The sequence below is a fragment of the Aythya fuligula genome, chromosome 1 (genome assembly GCF_009819795.1).
Source record: "Aythya fuligula isolate bAytFul2 chromosome 1, bAytFul2.pri, whole genome shotgun sequence".
Taxonomy (NCBI): Eukaryota; Metazoa; Chordata; class Aves; order Anseriformes; family Anatidae; genus Aythya; species Aythya fuligula.
The window spans coordinates 146,104,094-146,124,770 of record NC_045559.1 but is presented as its reverse complement, the minus strand read 5'-3'; the positions used below and the strand labels follow the sequence as shown (position 1 = coordinate 146,124,770).

Below are 20,677 nucleotides of genomic sequence, written 5' to 3'. Positions count from 1 at the left end.
TATGGAAGTTTGCAGTGTGCGCATGTGTGCACGTACCTGAATCCCAATACACATCTACAACACAAATTTGAAGAGGACAAAGGTTAAAAAAACATCAGTAGAGTGCCCAAAGATGTACTAAAGCCTTTCATCTCCAAGATTTCTCCCCCCAAAGCCAGCTGCATCAAAGCACTAATGCAGAGCATTCACTTCAAACAACATTTTTGCCATTGCTTCCAAGTCACCACCTAAGCTTTCCTAAAGTTAAACACATACGACTTACTTGTCATGAACCCCAGAAAAATGACGTGGAAAAACATCCACACAAAGATACCAGGCTCCTTTCTGGAAAGGGGTTGTACAATTGGAGGGGCTTTCTGAAGTTGTTTTTAGGATGTGACACAGCAAGTTAGCATCCTCAGATGAATTCTGGAAGGGTTTTCTTTAGCAAGAAAGTTACAGAGTTTTGTATTTTAAGCTACAGGCTTTTAATAGCAGCAAAACAATATGCAATTACAGAGAGAAAAGTGTTTGCAACACCTGCATTTGTATTTTTATTCAAGAAAAAAAAAAAAGTTTGTTCCAAATTTCTACTTGTACAACAAGAACTACACCTATCACATTTTCATCCTAACTTGCTTTAAAATTGCTTTGTAGGTTTTCAATCTGACAGATAATACCAGACATGATAAACTCACTTGCCACTGGAAGAAAAAAAAAAAAAAAAAAGACATTTAGTGACATATTAGTAAGTGATTGAGCACTAAGGGCTTAAAATTCACATTCTTGGAACTCCGGGCAAAAATAAAAGCCGATGAAATGAAGTTACCAAACATAAAATTTGATCAGGACACCAAAGCTGAGATTTCTCGGTGATTTCCAACACAACAGCTCACACTGACTTGTTCAGCTGGAACAAAGCAATCGCATAAGCACCTCCTAGTGTTCATACAGAGAGGGATGTCAACTAGGAAAAAATAAACATTTCCTGAGGAAGATCCAGCCCCGTAAAGCTCACCTTTCTTACTGACACATATATATAAGCAAGAGCTGTGTAAACTACTTTCCTAAATCAGGAAACCCAGCTGGGGGTATCTAGGCCAAAACGCATGGGGAACTCTGCTATCCAGCTTCATCCCTGCTTGCACAAGAGGAAGACTGCCTAATGACCAAGTCATCATTCAGTCCCTCTGCCTGCAGCATGCTGGTGAGCACTCTGTGATAAAAATGACTGTCTGGCTAGGAAGTGAACAGGTCACACAGGCAGCCACACATCTGACGTGTTTAGAGAGTCATACAGCCTGGGGAGAACCACGCAAGAAAGGTTAAAGGCTGTGCTACTGAACTGTAAGAAGCTTTTCTTTCCAAAAAGAAAAACCAAATATTCTACCTTATCCTTGTCCCAGTGGTCCAATTTCTAAGAACAGAACTAAAGATATTTGAACGAACATGGAGTAAAAACTAGAATTGAAGCCAAGCGAAGAACTTAAGCCTGGTGACGACCCGTTTAGATGAAAGCTGCCTGTACAGAACAACGATACTTTCTGATGGCCAAGAGCAGGTTCTCGGTTAGCCCACATTTACATTAATTTCCTCACTTCACTGATGGCTTCTACCTGAGCTCTACAATGCTCCAGAGGCCAAAGCCACTGCACTCCCAGAACCGCTCCTCAAGGCACCAGTGAGAAGTTTCTCAGAAGCGTCAAAGTATTTTTCTTCTTGAAAAGCACTGTCATCTGGCCCTATAATGGAAAAACAAACATTTCTGAAGCCTCTATCAGCAGATATTACAGCAAGTTGTAACATATCAGCTACCTTTTACTAAAGAAAAAAGCTCCTGCTCTCATAAGGCTTCTTATAGACAGCACAGATGAGAAGTGCACACAGCCCTGAAGGCTGTGAGCAGACTAGAAGCCAAAACTACAAATGGGATTGGATACAGAGCCACAACTCAAAAAAAGGCCAGCCCAAATTTTACAAACCAAAGCAAACAAACCACAGAGAACTACCAGGAGACTCTCAGTATAAATAGGCTGCAGAAGAGGAAGGCAGCTTCGAGTCCCCGCTTTTTCTGAGAACAATGCCAACATCTACCCGAGGGTTGCTCTTTCGATTCTGAGAGTGAATAGCTGCTTGTGCTTCATGAAACCACTTTTTCCTGTATGAATAGCTTATAAAGGTCAATGTAGCAGGACAAAACTGGCCAAGTCAGTTGAGTTTTTAGGCCTTTGTATGAGACAAACAGTTTGAATTAGTTCGTAAATAAACTTGCAATTGCACGCAAGAAATGAAGCGGCACATTTTGGACTTCTAAATTCATGGGATGCCTACACCAATACCAACTGGTCACGTCTGTAACCCTGTGATCCTTGTTAGATGTCGATGGATGCAAGTTGCTGGAGTGGCTGGTTGCCAGAGCGGCTGCACTTCTTTGATGTCACATTATGCAGATCGTGGTTTGGGGAAGCTCATCCTTCCTCCCAAGGGTTCTGCTGTTTCAGATCCTTGTTGGGCACCTATCTTTCCACCAGCCCCATCCAACACCCCCATGAAGGAGCAGCAGAGCACACAAACATTCCTGAGTCAGGGTTTAGAGGAAGCCCAGCATGACCTGCAGCAGATAGAGGCAGCTCTGCACCTTCCTGTCCATGACTTACAGAGAAATGCCATACTCACAAGAAAAGTCACCGTAATGGAAGCTGCAAACTCTGTCCCAACTTGAAGTATAGGCAAGTAGATGAATCCAGTGCTAGTGAGTAATCCACACATCACGGCTGCATGCATTTTCACGCATCTACAATTTATTAGACTTTTTTTTTTTTAAAAAAAAAAGCTAGAAAGAAACACGTTAGGAAAAAAGCTTTGAAGGAAGAATGCAAGAAATGGCTCTTCACACTGAAACACTAGACCAACACCTCATGCTAACTGAACGTATCAAAGTAACGAAGATGAAGACTGACCTCAAACAGATCACATGTAATGACTGCAGAAACCAAAATGACTTAACAGCAACAAGTGAAAGTTGCTTAAGATTACAGAAGCAGACTGCCCGTTTGGCCTGAAGAACAGAGAAAACTCACCCCGCTAAGTAGGTTCTGAAAGCAGATCTTAAACATAAATATTTAAGTCAATCTCTGCGCTAGGTTTTACAAACTGCTGTGTGCCAATGACTGAACTCAGCAGTGATACATCAATTTTTTTTTTTTAAGGCTCAAAATCAACAAAGTACTGAAAGAGTTGGTATATTTAGGAAACTTGTAACTAGACTTGAGACATTAGGAAGCGAGATGGCCTATCCTGGAATATTTGGATTTTAGATTTACCTTTTAAAATAAGGAAGCAAGGAAAGGGCTGTGTAGTGAAGCAAAAACCTGAAGTTACACCATGAAGAATTTGAAAAGGGGTGAAAAAAAAGGAAAAGCATTTTCTCTGGGTCCCAAACAGGCAGCGTTACCTGTTTCACCTGTAATCCAGCTCTCCATTTGCAGAACAGGGCTACCAGTAGCTAGATACCAGTTTAAGGCACTGCCATCAAACCCCAGCACCACGGGTGCACAGTGAGATTGCCGAGACTTCAAAGATCAGCGCTCAGACTCAGACACACCCAGAGCGTGGCAGGGAGCAGGGGCTGGGGGTGGTTCCAAGGGGCTCATCTCGCTGCAAGAGCTCTTGCACGCCATGAGGTTATCGCCCAGCCTCTTAAAATAGCCCGCAGGCTGCTTCACTACAGCACCACGTGCTCTGCCCACAGCTCCAAGGCCATCACATGCTCACGTGTCATCTGGAGCAAATGCATTCAGTGTCAGATGATGCGCAGCTTCAGGATCAATGGAGGAGAGGCTAGAGATGAGGCACAAGACAAAAAGAGCCCCCACTGACCTCAAACAAGCACCGCGTGTGGCCTGCTGCTTAGCAGCATGCAGAAGTGGCTCGCCTCGTGGTGCACACACCACCTCTATTAAAACGAAAAGTATAACTAAGAAACAGGAAAATGCTCGTACAGTTGTGTGCTAGCAGCTGGAGGTAGCAGGCTGAAGGGGAATTGGTGTTTTGAGGTTTCTGACACGGGGCAGGATTTGACTCACCGTGATCAGAGCACGCACACAAAGAAGTGGCAAGGTGACTTAGAAATTCAAGAAGAACAACAAACAAGGGAGCGCTATCCCCTTCTGCTCAGAGGGGATTTATCAGTAATCTCGATTGCTTCCTGAATATACCGCGGGAAGTGCCAAAATAAAGAACAAAGGCTTACTGAATTTCTATGCAGCCTGTTGAAGCTTTCATTTATGATCGCCAAAAGGAAAACGGCAACCCCAAAGCATCGAGCAGAAGCAGAGCAGCCCCCAGAAATGAGAATTCAAGTTTCTGTTGGCTCCGAGTGAAGCCCTTTGTAACACTGCCATGGTAAAATCCGCTGAGAGCCGTGCGTGCACTCTGAGCTGCAGCTCCTCTGAAGATGTTTTTTCCTTTTCCATTCTCTGCTTACACCTCTGATTTCAGCAAGCACAAATGCTGCTAGCAAGAAGCCCAGGGAGCGCCCCCTCTCTTCCAGGCACCCACAGTAACGTGATCCAGGAGCAACCAGCACTTACGAAATTACAAAAGTCACCACTGCAGGGCTGGTCTGGCTGCCTCGGCAGCAGCGGGAGAGCTCAGCATCCTCGGGCAAGGAGCAGGGAAAAAAGCAGAAGCCGATTTGCTGCAGCAAAATGCAGCTTGGGGCCATCCAGCAGCAGCTGGGTCATCCCTGGGAGGGGTGGAGCAGACACCCCGGGGCCAGAAATGCAGCACAGGCCCAGGTGAATCATTCCTGTGCAGCCGTCTCATCAGGGCAAGGCCTGAGGCAGGGAATTGCTCTTCTTCCCGTCTCCCAGCCCAGTGCTTCCACACTGTCTCATGCTCATTTAGCGCGGGATTGATTCATTAAACTCTCACAGCAGCCCTACTCAAACAGCTGACCTGGAAGAACGCTCACTGGGGAAGTGGGAAGATTGCTCTAAGTTTCAGGAGCTAAAGCAGCCCAACGCAGGGCCAGATTAGCACCCAAGCTAACATGTGGGAGGGAAACATTTCGTCTGGCAGGGGAAGACGATTCACTCGAGGCACTGGGAAATGTCACAGTTCAGCTACTTTCCAACAGGGAAGACTTGGCTACAACCTCCCCCAACCCAATCTTCCAACATCGTGCTGATGTTCAGTAACGTTCCTCTAAAAAACTTCACACAGCCTATGGAGTTCAGAAGTTTGTAAAAACTTTTCCAAACATTAATAAATGATCGCCTCTTGCAGATCACAAACAACAAAAAACAAATCCACAGTGATTCTGCTTATTCACAGTAATGCCTGGGGGCACGAGCTGAAGGGAATCGAAAAAACCTGCCCAAGAAGTTAGCTGCTGCAAGGATCGTCTGGCTCTGACTCACTGCCTGATGGGCTGGGGACCCCAGCTGGCAAGGAGAGCTAAAGGCATTACAGTGAGCAGACAGCCTCAGCACTATCTCAGTTCCTCCTTTCCACCTGAATTTTCTTATCACCACAGCCCAGCAATCTTCTAGTCTCATGCCATCGTCTTACCTATTACAGACGCCGTAACTTCAACATCCTCCCCAAAACACCACCTCTCCCACTCAAACCCTCACAAAACAGCCCTAAACCCAGCCTGCCGCTTGTGCCACATCCTACCCACCTCACCAACACCGCCTGGACCCCAACCTGAAGGAGTTGCTGGCTTTCCTCAGCAGGCACTGAACAAAGCAGTCACCTGGTCAACAGTACCCATGTGGGGGCATCTCGCTGCCACCACCTCCTGCAGCCAGGTGGCTGGATGGAAACCATGGGGCCAGGAAACCATTTGCCTGTAGGCTCTGAACCTTGGGACATCCCAATGAAGACTCGGACACAGCACCATGGGCTTCTACCAGGGCAATTCAGTGACTGGTGTGGTTGTTTCAGCGTGAGTCCTTCTGTCTCTCTCACAGCAACACGCAGGGGCTGAAGCTGCTTCTCCTGGGGGAAAGGATTTTCCACTACAGAAAAGCAAATATTACATAGTAATACTTGACCAAGATGTTCTCCCAACAGTTCGTCTCAGGGACTATCAGCATTTAAAAGCTTTAAATGGATTTTGTAGACTTCTCTAGCCACTTCTGTAATCCGTGCATCTTCAGCTTCTATAAAAACCCACAGAAATCATCAACACGGTTCGGTTAGAGTGTGAAGAATCACTTCCTTCCATTTGCTGCAACCTTGCCAATTGCTTGTTTTTTCCCCCCAAGTAACCCTTAGCTCCTGTGCAAGAAGTAGAAATTCCTTACTTTTTCTTGTAACACTTGGTGTTAAATCTTCAAATGGCAGACTCCTTGCTTTCCTTTAAATACAACATTTCTCCTGGAAACTGTTATAAATACAACTCACCACACATGCCAGAACAGGTTTTTGTTGTTGAGGATACCCAACCATTGAAGTTAATCAATAGTTGAATTCATAGACAAATATTGCTAACAATCTGGTCCTAACATGAGCAAGAACACCACCTCAGGGGGGTACCCAAATTTCACTGGCATAAATAGATGAGCCCCAAATTAGCTGTCCCACCAACAGATGAGAGTCAGCGAACAACTCCAGGTGCAGGATCAGCCAAATCAGGAAGTCTAAAGGAAACAATGCTGGAAATAGTTAGCAAAGCCTGAGGCTGCAAATGAATTGCTTTTGTTATTTGCATACTGCCTCCACATCTCAAATACTGCTCTGGTCCATCACAATATGGTGGCACAAGAAAGGGTACAGAGATGCAGCATGGTACACATACTGCAGTGTCACACAAAGTCGTGTATATTGTGGAGATCATCCATAAAGTAAGAACAGATCCACTCCCAACAGCTGCAGCAGCTGAACAAACAACAGAAAGGTTGGGTTTTTGTTTCTCTTTGTTGTTTTTAAATAAAATGCATAGTTAAAAACATTGAACTCATTGCCATTGGATGCTGTGGAGGTCAACAAAGCTCAGAATAGCTTCAGAAAGACACACAAAAGCCACAGGAGGTCCATGGAGCTGTCAAAAATACAGGGTACAAGTAACATCCATGGCTCCTCCAGAAGCTCCTCAGCTACAGACTGTAAGTAGCTGGATAGATTTAACAGAGTCACGCTGTATTTTTGCCATTTCTCATACCTTTTCTCCAAAGCACCTCTTACAGACCACTATCTCACAGAGTTACAATCTACACAGACCTTTTATCTGAGTTTGTACACTCAATCTTGAAGTACTGCATCAAGGTTTGGTGCCCCCAGCACAAGAAAAATGTGGACCTGCTGGAGCAGGTGAAGAGGAGGGCCACTAAGGTGATCAGGGGCTGGAGCACCTCTCCTACAAAGACAGGCTGAGGGAGCTGGGGCTGTTCAGCCTGGAGAAGAGAAAGCTCTGGGGAGACCTCAATGTGGCCTTTCAATACTTAAAGGGGTCTTATAAAAAAGATGTAGAAGGACTCTTCACTAGATACTAGGTAGATAATGATACGACAGTGGGGAATGGTCTTAAACTAGGAGAGGGTAGATTTTGATTAGATATAAGGAAGAAATTCTCCACTCAGAGGGTGGTGACGCCCTGGCACAGGCTGCCCAGAGAAGCTGTGGCTGCCCCATCCCTGGAGGTGCTCAAGCCCAGGCTGGATGGGGCTGTGGGCAGCCTGGGCTGGTGGGAGGTGTCCCTGCCCATGGAGGCCAGTAACATCTAGACTGGCTACAAAAGAGGCAAAAGTTTTTCTGTGTCTAATCACACCCAAAAGCACAGCCTATGACTCAAAGATAAAACAAACCAAGAACTGCAATTTATCACCCATTTAAAGCCTACTGCAGCCAGTGCCTTACACTGACCAAATAAAAGCAAAGGCTTCTCCCTTGTGCCCAAGTGGGCAAATCGCAGAAGCAGGCTGAATCCACAGAGCTGCCCCCTGGGAGCTCTTCGTGTGCTGCTGGATTGCTCCGGGAGCAGCAGGAGGCAACTGCAGCAATTTTTAATCCAGACTAGGATTGCAGCAATGCAATGGCAAAGAAAGCACTGGCAGCAAGACTTCAAATCCTTAGCAAATGCAGGAACTAAGGGGCTATGAATAAGCTATTCAGTAGCACAGCTTCCACGTGCAGAACCAGGTTTGTTCCGTGTGCCTGGCACAGTGATGCCAACGCTCACCTTCTGTGGAGGATCTCACTCACCTCTGCCTAAACCCAAATCTCACCCGAACAGTCACTGGGTATCCTCCTCTTTCCCAATCTAAAGCAAACGTTTGCAAACTGACAGCTTTCCAAAGTCCCACTGCTTCCTCTGATAGGAATGACAAGCGGCATCAGATGCTGCAAGTAGGAAGAACTGAAGTTACAGGATAATTTATTGGAGCACAATACGCACTGTTAGGCTGAAGTCTTTCCAAAGGGATGTTCCAGAAGCAGAGAGCAAAGATGCAGCTCCAACAAACTGGAACTGCTTCAGAGACTTCAGCAACACTATCTCAAAAAGCTGTTGGCTCAAGTGTTATCTTCATGGAAGACAACACCAAGAAGTTGCCTTGCATGCAGAAGAACACAGTTAAGTTCTTTCAGAGGACAGAAATCCTTTTAGAAATGTTGCAAGAAACAGAAAGCCAAGCTAACAACAACAAAAAAATCTAGGACCGTATTGGAGTTTTCCAACACATCCCAACTCGGAGTGAACAATCCCAAGTGAATACCCTGTTTAGTACCCTGAGTACCCTCTTGGAAGCAACACAGTGGGGTTTGGAAGGAAACATCCACCATTTAGACACATCTGACCCATCAAATAATGATGAAGACACACTTCTTATTCATTTTTAAGAACAGCCTGAAAATGCTTGTTTTGTACAGTAAGTTAGTCAAGCAGCCCTGGCTTTACACCAGCCTTTGCAAGGCTTCTGGAATAGCCGGCCTCATTTCATACAACACTGGCATGCTGCCCAGTCCTGCACACCTGGTAAAATACTACACACACGGTACATTCTCCCTATCTTAGTGCCTTGCAGCAGAATTAATTCTAGAACACCCAGAAAATAAATCCTGCTATGAAGACTGCTCTTAAAGCATCCGCAGTAGCTCCCGCGGTACCTTCTGGCAGCTCTAAAAGCAGCTTCCCGAGACACAGACACCCTCTAACCTGCACCTTCACCAGCTTTTAAAACGAAGTTCCCACTTTTTAAAACTGAGTTCCTACAACACGCTTCAAATGTCTGGATTGCACCTAAGTAATGCAAGTTCTGCTTCGTGACAACTCATCACCTTCACTCTGGGATCGGCCACCAGTGCTTCCCAAGTGACTTAACCCCTAAAGGCCTGTGAAACACCCTAGTACCTTCTGGCACAAGGGTGCCTCCCTTGCAGTGCCATTCTGCTGCCCAAGGCGTTCTGCCCAACCCTTTTCCAGCTCTGACAGCGGGAACCTGCAGCTGTGCTCACTGCAAGTTGCTTGAGCAAAGGGTTCTTCAGCTATGGAAGAGACCAGCTCACTGACTCCAAAGGCAGGCTGCATCTGCTTGCATGGATCCCCTTGGAGAGGCTGTTTTAAAAAAGCCAGGAAGGCAAGGGAGAAGGGTTTCATGCCGTGAGGGGAATGTCACTTCGTTAACTTGCAGGAATGGCACCTGAGGCAGCTTCTTCAGGACTACAGAGCCTCCATATTCTACTGAGGCAGAAGAAGTGTAGAAAGATGAAAAAGGACCTTAATATTAAGATCAGGATCATTTCAAACTAACCTCAGCGTACCTCACCTCAAGCATTGCCAGTTTCCTGAAGGCAGGCACTGCCATGAAGGTGCCATTATTTCTCTCGGGTAGTTTTAACCGGAGAAACTGCGAGAACACCCCCGTAAGGAGACCTGCATTAACCGCTACCAAGAACAAACCCGAACTTCAAAGCCATCACAGACGGCAATGAGGTGAACATCAATCCTGCTTCAGGACTCTAAGTGGTGAAGCAAAACCACCAAGGCCCCATTTCAGGTGCAGAGCACGGCAGTACAACATCACTCCAACACTTCCAGTCTCTCTAAAAGACACCCAGAGATGCCAGGCAGGCTTTACAGCAGATCAGCAGGCCATCCACAACCAGAGTATTTCTGTTACTTTACTGCAGTATGTATTTCGCTTACTTTAACAAAAGTTTATGGCTGATTTGGGTCAATTTTGTCCTGCTGAAGCACTGCATTAACGACTGACGATGATACCACAGCTCCTCTGAAGGCCAACTTACGACCCCTGCACAGATGCTCCATCTTCAGGTGATGTGCACTACACAGGGGTGTGAAATCTTGTCATTAGTACACGTGTGGCATCAAGGCTGGCAGCCCCATCGATGCTTTACAGTAATAATTTTTTTACTTTCTCTTGAGCTTTCTCAAAGCTCAAACGTTTGTGAGCTATTTCATGAAGTGCACTTGCCTCGTGCTTTACCTGATTAGCAGAGCTCTGTGCAGACCTTCCCTATTCTGCCTTTACCAGAAATGAGAACAAGAAAACGATGCTCGTCAGAATTCACCCTGGGGGAATGCAAACTCTGAAACACTTCAGCTCCCCTTGCTTTGGATCTGTCCTAGCTGTCAAAGTTTCTCTCAAAAACGTACCAGAAACTGTCCCCTAAGAAAGAGGGAAAAAAATACTCAATTTTAATCAGATTAAGACCTTTTATTTTTCTTCTTCTCTTTAAACCAACCTATCTGCATGCCAAGGAAAGACTAAATTTGTCAGATTCCCAGAGGACTCCACCTGCAGAGGACAGAGCAGAGCATTTCCCAAAGTCCCTAAATGTTCAGATGCTAACACCAAAAGAGGGAGCCCCTGTGAGAAGGTGACAGTCCAACTCCATCACCAGGACACACCAGCTGGATGCAGAACTAAGGAGCCAGGGAATGGAAGAATGACAAAGCCATGACTGTGCCTCGTCTCATTTTAGGAAACTGATTTTCAGATGTCTGCTGTCTCCCTCTCTGTCCCCAGAGGGATGAACATCCCACGCACCACAGGTCACCCTCTGGAAGGGTTTCCTTTGTTGCCTGTAAAAGGCAGGCTCTGTCTGGGTTCAGGAATAGAGTCAGACTTGTTTTTTTCCACCTAGAAGTGATCTGCATATCCACTGTGCAACTGAACATTTCCCTCGAGGTCTCTGTCCCCATTCAGAACCGAGGACAAGGCAGGTCAAAGGATGGATCAGGAAGCCTTAAAATGCCCTGACTGGCAAATTCATTTCGCAGCCCATCCCTGCCATTCAGGACACCCTCCTAAAATACTTAATGTCTGTGAGGATCCAGCACTACGGGGGAGCGTTGCAGGACATCCACGCTATGATTTTGCCTGCAAACTACGACTCCAGCTGTATCCAGCACCAGGCTGAGGCCACCTCCTGCAGCCAACACAGGGAAGAGCACCCGACAGCTCGCCAGCCAAAACCAGGACAGGTTCCTACAGAAAACCAAGCAGTGGCACGTTATCACAGCACACACACACAGTGGGGCCAATAAGGTTGTTACGCCGAAACCAAAAAGCTCTCCTCAGCCTTTTCAAAGCCTTAGTAGCATTCACAGCTACAATAATTTGAGGGCAGTCTGGCACAAGTTACTTTATGGTCCTGAAATGTTTTTAAAAACCAGTCTGTGTCACTGTAAGTTACAGTGCTCTTTCTCATTCCTGCCTCAGATGGTGCTTTCCCAAGATCTGAGGGTTTTGGACTGCTCTAAGGGAACACCTACATTTTCTTCTTGCTGACAGCAGCTATAAATAAAATTACAATCACTCACTTAATTGAGAGTGACATACTGACATCTGAAAGCAGGGTACTTCTCCCAGCAAGCAGCATTACCAAGAATTAAAAGATAAGCCATCTTCACAAGCAAGCACAGGCAGGAAAGAAGTCAGCAAGATGACAGGCCTCTTCCAAACTGCAGAGCCCTCTAAGCCAAGTAATTAACTCAGGCCATAAATAACACCCAGATGTGGTCAATTTAACTATCAGCAGTTTACAATATCAAAGCCAGCTAATTACAACAACTTTGTATCGTAACAATGAAGGATTGCTCGCTCCGTTCCTCTGCCAAGTCCCACGAAGGCTTCGGCTGTGTTTGCACACCCGAGCTACCTTCTGCGAGACGTCCGCGTGACACGGGAACCAGCCTGAGGAAAAAGGGGGGGGTATTACCCCATCCCTGCACACTCAAAACGCTTTAACACACACAAGGAACCTGAAGAAGTGACAGCAAACAAACTGCACTGCGATTTCTGCTTTTACACCGCACATGGTCATCAGTTCAGGGAGCACTTCCACTCCGTGCAGCTACTAAGCACACAGAACCTGCAAGAAAAATATGTTTCAATGCATTTTGCGTGGAGACCCAGTTAGTTTAACAGAGGTAGGAGCATTTGTGGCTGCTGGTTTAAATAAAGCTGCTCCTAGGCACTGCCTGCCAACAGGCTTTCAGCATTAGGGGCTGTCTTTTTTCCCTAAACCTCATTCTTATTCATCACTTGAGCAAACAAGCTAGAGTGTCAGGGGGTAGGGGGCTGATCAATTCCCCCTCAAATCAACCTCAACGAGAGGCTGCACTACCTGTAGGTGGAGGTGGCCTCCCTGCTGCTCACCCACTGCCCCTACAAACACTGGTGCTGGCACCCAGCGAGGAGAAAATAGCCTCATGGCTAAATAGTCCTGATGGGAGAAAATAGCCTCAGTCACCAGAGACCGGCAGGGAAGCAGCAAACCCTTAACAGCCACCGTGGCAGCTTGTGTAGAAATACAGCAAGGGGTGCTCCTGCTCAGAACTCATTAGAAATGCACACAAAACAGGCTAAACACAACTAAAGGCAGTAAGAATAATGCTCAGGCAGTAGCTGCTTGCAGCCAGTTACAGGGAAAGCCAGACACCGAGCTGGTGGAAGCCCACCTGGCCCTGCCTCCCTTACAGGATTACCAAAACTGATTGCTTTCGTTTGAAGGTTAGAGCAGGATTTCAGACCCCATCCAGACAACTGCTGAAGCACACAGCCTTAACAACACGGCCCTAATTCCTCCTCTATTTTTTTTCTTTTTTCCCCTCCAATCGAACCATGCTCGCTACCCCAGCAGCGTGGGCTTGGGGGAAGCAGGACTGTGCGCTGCGGGCAGTGTGGTTGTTTCCTCTTTCAGGGGGTGGGAGGGAACGGGCTGGATTCCTGTGCTGGAGCAGGGAACAAACCCATTTGTTTCCTAACTGGGACCCAAAAGCAACTCTGGTTAATTGTTTCTGGATGCTACGCACAAAGGAAGCCAAAAAATTAAGGGTTTTTTCTCGGGTGGTGGTTCCCCCCTTCAACTTCAGTTACAGCTTATGGGGAAAGAAGGCTCAACCAGATGTTTCACCTGCTGGATATAAGTCTTCATCTTTAGCCCAGCCCGTCAGGAAACACAGCTCACTCTGAAAACACAACTGGCCCTGTTTTCCAGATGCAAAGTCTGTCAGTGGGGAGAAAAAACCTTAGGAAACTATCTAGAGCACCCCAAAAAAGGATTTTCCCCCTTCTTTTTTAATCCACCAGCACTCAGAGTCTGTATTAATGCTTGGCCCACAAGATGGCACTGACAGAAAGAAGTCTCGCTCTCTTCTCCCCTCTCCCAGAGCAGGCTGCAGCACCGGCCCTGGGTGGATTCAGAGAAGAGACTGCCACCTGCTGAAACACCCCATCGCCCTCCCACAAACCTGGCCTTCCCTCTGGACCTGCCGTCGACACACCACTTGCTCCATCTGACAGGTGAGGCGATGGACTGGGGCAGCATGCCTGAAAACACGGTATTTTCAGTAACAGCAGTCTGAGGTTACCACCACTCCAGTTTTCTCTGCTATCAAGAATTTTTCAGTATTTCCCGGAAGATGCAAAGACCTGGAAAAAGCTGGCAACATAAAAAAAGGCACGTTTCCCACACTGGGCAGGCTCACTGTTCCAGCTCTCAGTAGCACTGACATCTGATGAAACACTTCCATCCAGGTAGCTGCAGCGGAACAGAGAGTTCAAGCTGGGACACGCAGGAGTTAGAGAGTTATCCTGGTGTTCAGCTGAACTCGGTAAGATCAGATTAATTCCCCCCAAGGAAACGCAAAAATCACCATATTCTAAACAGGTCTTTTCCTTTAAATTAGAGGAAGTGAGCGAGGTGCTTTTCTCCTCTCAGCAAGACAATAATGCAAAAATCAGGCTTGCAAAGCCTCGTCTCCAGAGCAGACTGCACAGCACCTTTCCCACACATACCAAGAGATCTGCATGCAAGCAGAAGTCAGGAGTAGTTGCTAAGCTGAAAGCGTTTAAGAAATCACAGCAAATCACAGACCATCTAAATTAGATATTGCATCATATCCACACAGTAGCAACCTAGAACACCTCCTAAGTCAGAAATAAAAATCAAAAGAGGATTCTGCTGAAATCAGTAAACAAAAGCTAAAGCCATGGCCTGTTTCTGTGGACTCTCTTCTGGATAGTTCTCACCTCAGGTCGTCTTCAAAGCCCCTGTTCTGCCAGAGCTGTTCTTCAGTGCAGAGCAGGCTGAGGGGAGGCCTCATGGCGGCCTGCAGCTCCCTCATGAGGGGAGCGGAGGGGCAGGCGCTGAGCTCTGCTCTCTGGGGACAGCGACAGGACCCGAGGGAACGGCATGGAGCTGGGACAGGGGAGGGTCAGGCTGGGGGTTAGGGAAAGGGTCTGCACCCAGAGGGGGGTCGGGCACTGGGACAGGCTGCCCAGGGCAGTGGGCACAGCACCGAGCCTGATGGAGTTCAAGGAGCCTTTGGACAAAGCTCTCAGACACAGGGTCTGATTTTTGGGCGGTCCTGTGTGGAGCCTCCATTTGGTTTACCTCCATGGTTTACCTCCATTTCTGCTTACAGGACACCCGTCAGTTACATTTCTTACAAGTCCTGAGAAATACGTGAGGAAGGTGGCAAGACCTCTGGAGCACAACTTCACAAGTCACCTGTAAAAGCCACAACAGCAACCAGCACGACCACAGCCATTCCCTGGAAAGGGGCAGGGAAAGAATAAGAGGCAGCGAGGCTCTGACACGTGCACAGAGCTGCCCCCCGGAGCACGCTTCACAGCCCGGCACTCACCTCGCAGCAGGTGCTCAGGGCCAGGCAGAGAAGTTCAGAAAGCGAGCAGAGCCCTTCCCCGCCGAGCTTCCCAGCAGAGAGCTGGAGGGCAGGGGAGGGCGAAGGAAAGCAGACAGCCCGAACCCCTCTGACAAGGCAGGAGAAGAGCACGAGGCAGCAAGCAACCTTTGCGTTCTCTTTTCTTTCTCCACAGGGTCTCTGAAGCTCTGCCCAAAGCCTCCTCCCCTCCAGCTCTCTGGTTTCCCTGGATTTCCTAGCTCCCACACTTCCCCTCACATGATCAGCTCGTCTTCTACCAAAAAAGCACGGCCACCCTTCAGTGAAAGCCGTGGGCTATATTTGAGCGTACGACTGCAGCGCTGAGATCTGCTGTGCGCTCTGCATTACAGCACAACACGCTTTTTTTCCTTTTAATTGCAGGACGAGGCTTTATTCAGACCTCAGGACTAAAACCAGCCCCACAAACGAAGCGGTTGCACTGAGGCCTCTCCCAAAGCACAGGGCAATTCACCCGGGCAGTGGCACAGCGTGCCCTTAGCAGATATATCCCAGGCGAGAGGCAGAGCAGAGAGGAGCAGCACATCTCTGCAGCTCTCCCTGTGTGCACTGAAGCGTCCTGGAGCGGGTCTGCCCTGCCACACACCCCTCACGTGTGGCCCACGCAGTGAGGGTGGACAGATCGACGTCTGCAGCAGGCTCACATTCGTGCTCCAGGGGTTATGTCAGCATGCAGTGCACAATAATTTGCAGGTATACAAACATTTAAGGTCTAGCTCAAAACTTCTGAACAGATTTTTACTCAAGGAACATTCAATACAGACCCTAAGTAGCCAAAAAAAATGCTAGTACATTCCCCAACCATTTTTGGTGACAGTACTCCGTAGGGAGGCACACACCCGTCATTCACTTTTGTAATTTTTGTGAGAGCTTGGGTTTTTTTTCCCCCACTTTTCAAAATGTCGATGTTTAAATCGGTATCAGCTGCTTCTGTACATGTACTTCAAAGAAAATCATTCCTCCTATTTAATAAAAACCACTGAAATCAGTGGTTTGCCAGCCATAGTACAACATAACACTGAGTGCTGCAACAGCTCAGGCAGAACCCCAAAAAAAATTCCCCTGGGAAGAGCAGGAAGGTTAAAGGGAGCAGGGTGAGAACCTGAAATGCTGTCGGGCACACTCACATGCGAGGCTGTGTCTTACACACTAAAGCTGTGCCAGCTTCTGGCACTACCAATCCTCCCTGCCCCACACCGTGTGGCTCTGCCTCTGCGTCACCTCACCACACAGAGCACCATGCAAACAGCACACAGATTTGGTTTGACCTTAAAAAAAAAAAAAAAAAAAAAAAAAGTATTCTTAATAAAAAAATAATAACTTTTCCACCATGTTATTGTAGGACACCTCTAACAAAGTAATATTCAAAGCCTTCTCCTCAATGGGAACACAAAGAATTGGTGAACCTGTGAATCGCCGCTCCAGGCGTCCTCTGTGCACAAGAATCCTTCGGATCACACAGGAGCCACTCTGTAAAAATGTGTGTAAACAGCCACGTAACAGCACCCTCCTGTCTTCAAAAGGATCCAAGATGTGCTAACAGAACGCCAGTAACACAAGTCAGGCTGTACTTGACTTATTTATGATGAGCAAAACAGACTAAGAAAATCAAGAAGGAACTGCATGAAACAGTCATTTGCAGAACTGTAATACCAGTACAGGAGGAAGAGGACAGAAATCGGGAAGGGGGGGGGAAGGCAGTAGGCACATCTTGAACAAAAGAAGTGTAAATTCTTTGTATAATCCCTCTCTTACCAAAAATCTAGCCAAGATCTCAGTCTCCAAATAAAAGCTTTCCAGTGTTTAACTGGAAGTAAATAGTAACTTTAAAACATCAAAATGCTGGAAAATATTTACGACAAAGCAGCAGAAAGGCGTTCAGCTAAGACATCTGGTAGCACACCTCCCGTGCTAGAAAGACCTTCTTTCTACTGGAATAAAACCAAGGAGCAGAGCTAAAGAAAATATTTCTCTGACAAGGCAAGATGAGAGTCTGAACAAGTGCCAGAAGGGTAGGTGTGTGATTGAATTTCTATAATATCATTGTAATACTGGCCTGAAGCTCTTCTGCACGAGAACCCTCACCACTCCTGATTCACTGGCAGACGTCAGCTAAGCCCATTCATGTTAGCAGCTTAGTTCAATCTAAGTCTTCGTTCAATCTGCACCTTGTACAAATAGATCTCCAAATGCCAAGGTGCACAGTACCTTCCCACAGCCACACAGGACTGCAGCTGTAACAAGCTACAGAAATGCATAAGGCTCGGGGAGAAAAGTAACATCGCCTAACAGATGAGCTGCCATGGCTGGGTGGGAAGAGAAAGACAGGCAAACCTGCTCCCAAATGATCACCTGGTCTAGCAGAATATTGGCAGCCCTCACAAACTTCTCCCCAGGGCCACAGCTGCGTTTCGGGCACATTTGTATATCTTGCTAGAATTCATAACCCTTAAGACTTCATTTCCCACATTTGCATGTGGTGTTCTGAACCTTAAGGGTAAATCCTTCAAGATTTACAAGAGACCAGGCTTGCTTTGTTTCTCCTTTAATAGATTTACTAGAGAAATAAAATCCCGATTTTGGCCTTGCTGTCTCTGTAGTAAGGTGACCAACCTGAATGACAGAGGCACAGGTATGGAGAAGACTCAACTCCTTGGCTCACCTATCTTTCTCCATGAGCCAGTTGCCATCTTTCCCATCAGCATAACAAATACAAAATATTTTGGAGCTCACGCCACACTTGCAGTTAAGCAGGCAATAATCATTTTCCTTCCATGAAAGCCAGCAGAAACATGTTGCAAGATGGGACTCAGGAAATTTGAGGAAGTAGGACTTGGTGGTGTTCACAGGATACATCAGCTATTCGCTCCTTTAAACAAGGGACAGCAACATGTAGCTTTGTTCTTCTATTAACCTACGCTTAACTGTTCCCCAAACAAACCTCTCTGCTGCTGAACTAGACAAAGATTTCTCTAATGGCCTGTTTTTGGCCCCACAAGCTGTTAAGCAGCTCTGATCAAAGAAAGAGGAAAGTACATCTATCCAGGAAGCTGAGGCTCCTTTGAAAAAGGAACAAACCCAGAGTAATGACACAGGTACAAGACAATCATTACAGAGAGACATATTAGGGCTCCAACAGGAACAAATGCTCTGTGACCGTCACCTTGTCATTTCTGTCTCCTGCCAGACTTCTGTGGAAGATGCTGCGTGTCTGCAGCGAGTCCCACACCAATTACATGGATCTACTGATATTCCTCCAGAGCAGAGTCCACCACGCACAACCATCATGCTGCAAGCCTTTTCCCCGAACCCATTTAGCCAAGCAGGCCTTTCTTCCTTTAAAGGCAACATAGCTAAGTGTTTTTTTCACCCAAAGATAAAACTGTGTGGGAAAACGACCCTTAAAACAGGGCTGGGAAGAGCAGCATATAGCTACTGTACCTCCCGGAGGAAGCCGCGCAGTAAGTTGTGAACTTGCAACGCGGGCAGCTGCTCCACAGTCTGTTCCCTCGACGTAGACATTTGTCGTATGCAACCGAGCTTCGAAGCTTTAAACTGCTCCACACTCCAATTATTCTAAGCAAACATTAACAGTTTCCAGAAGGGGGAAAAAAAAAAAAAAAAAGCAATATGGAGTTCCATATTCAGGCCCTAGCTGAGATCTCAGGAACATTTTTTCACGAACAGGTCTCAGTTTTTAATCCATGCATGAGAAATCTTTATTTAAAAAAAAAAAGTATTAAAAGACAATACTTGCAGAACAATCTTCTGAATATTTATTGAAACTATTTCTGCTTTACCAACACAGATTTCAACTTACAAATTATTACTGCAAGCTCCAGATTAAGCATTCATTTTGCTCTGAACGCTTAAACATCAAGTACTGCAGGGGCAAAAAAGGAGCCATTGGTTCCCTTTGAGGAACAGGGGTCCTCATTAGCATCTGAGCTATCCTTTCTGGATATGCGATTTAACTGCTCAGACTTACTGAGCAGAGGAAGAAGATGGTAACTTTCAGACACCTGAACATTCCCAGGCCAAGAACATTTCTCACCTCTGTTCCTTATCTTTATGGTAGGAAGGCAGCTGCCATCACATCCTCCATAAATCAACATCACAGAGAAAAACATTAAAAAAAAAAAAAACAACTACTGCAGCGCTGCTCTCCATCAACCACGGCCCTTCATCAAGTTCCATAAACGTGCCATAACAGAGGCTCCAAAGCCAGAGCCACACAGACTAAGAAGCAAGGAGCTCTGGCACAGCTTTGTCAAACTACAGTTCTACTACACCCTTGACTACTTCAGATCTAGGAACTGGAAGTGCTTGTGCAAGGCTGACCCTTGGCTAAGCAACCCAGTGCTGTCTTTGTACCACACTCCAAAAATCCTACAGAAAATCACCCAACCTGGCCACATATAACTCAACACCAGTCTCAAGTAGAGCCATGCAAAGCTCCACAAGGAACACGTAGGAAAATCACATTCACAAGGTCGAATTTCCCAGCACCATTCCAGAGCTCCCTCTGACACCTGCACTGTTCACATGTCTCTTCTGTTTCAATGATCACAATCACTGGTTTATCAATCATTTATACTCACCATTAACTCTTCAGTGGTGAATCTGCCCTCTGAGATAATATGCCCCTGAAAAAAAAATCCCTCTTGCTGTTTCCAGAGATGCTCTTCACTCAATGCAAAAACCAAAGGCAACCTTCAAAGCGAGCAACCAGCCTCTTCTAAAGCCTGACCACCAGCAAGGCAGCGTTACAGACACTGCACAGAGAAGCTATGGCACCTCCCCAGTTCCCACAGCGAGCGAGGCAGAGATCCACGAGGGCTGACTCACACCTTGTTAAAGGAGGCAGGAAAAAGAGCCCAGGCTCAGCGGTCCTGCCAGATACCCACTTGTTGAGTCCAGGCTGCCATTCCTCTCATCTTTGGCCACAGCTAGGGGGCTGGAGAAATTAATGAGAAAACAACAGGGAACAGCCAACCTGGGAGCACAACCAGAGTTCGTAAGGCTCGCACAGAAGGCTCCATACGCCCAGGCATTTGTGCCCCTTCCTGCCAGCCTCTCACCTCTCCTGGTAGCTTGGGAACGATTCCTGCTCCGACACGCTGAGCTGGAAGGCAGAAGAAAGGAGTTTCCGGCAATCTGGCTGAGAAGCCCCTGAGGCCACGTCAACAATTTGGTTATGCCCAAACAATATTCAGGTTCCGAGAGGAAGACCAAAATTATCTTTTTTTTTAAATCTTTTTTTTTTCACCTTCTCAGCACAAGAGCTGACAAAAGCTCACTGCAGCTACAAAAGACCGAGCTGCAACGCTGCCTGCTCCCAGCCTGGTACCACTGAAATGACTCCAAGCTTGGTGAGAGACCTGCCTGAGGGGATGAGCAAAGAGAGATGGATATCCGTGGTGGTTTTTTCCCACCTTTGGCTCTCACGTTTGCAATACTGCATTTATTTCTGAAGGGAGACTCCATGTGTCTCCCTCACCGCCTCACACACGTCCA

General features: G+C 46.8%; 1 protein-coding gene across 2 annotated transcripts in view; it reads right to left on the bottom strand.

Annotated features, from left to right (window-relative positions):
* The window catches only part of ARHGEF7 (Rho guanine nucleotide exchange factor 7), a 109,432-nt gene that overhangs the window by 76,264 nt on the left and 12,491 nt on the right, over window positions 1–20,677 (bottom strand). The gene's annotated exons all lie outside the window — the stretch shown is intronic.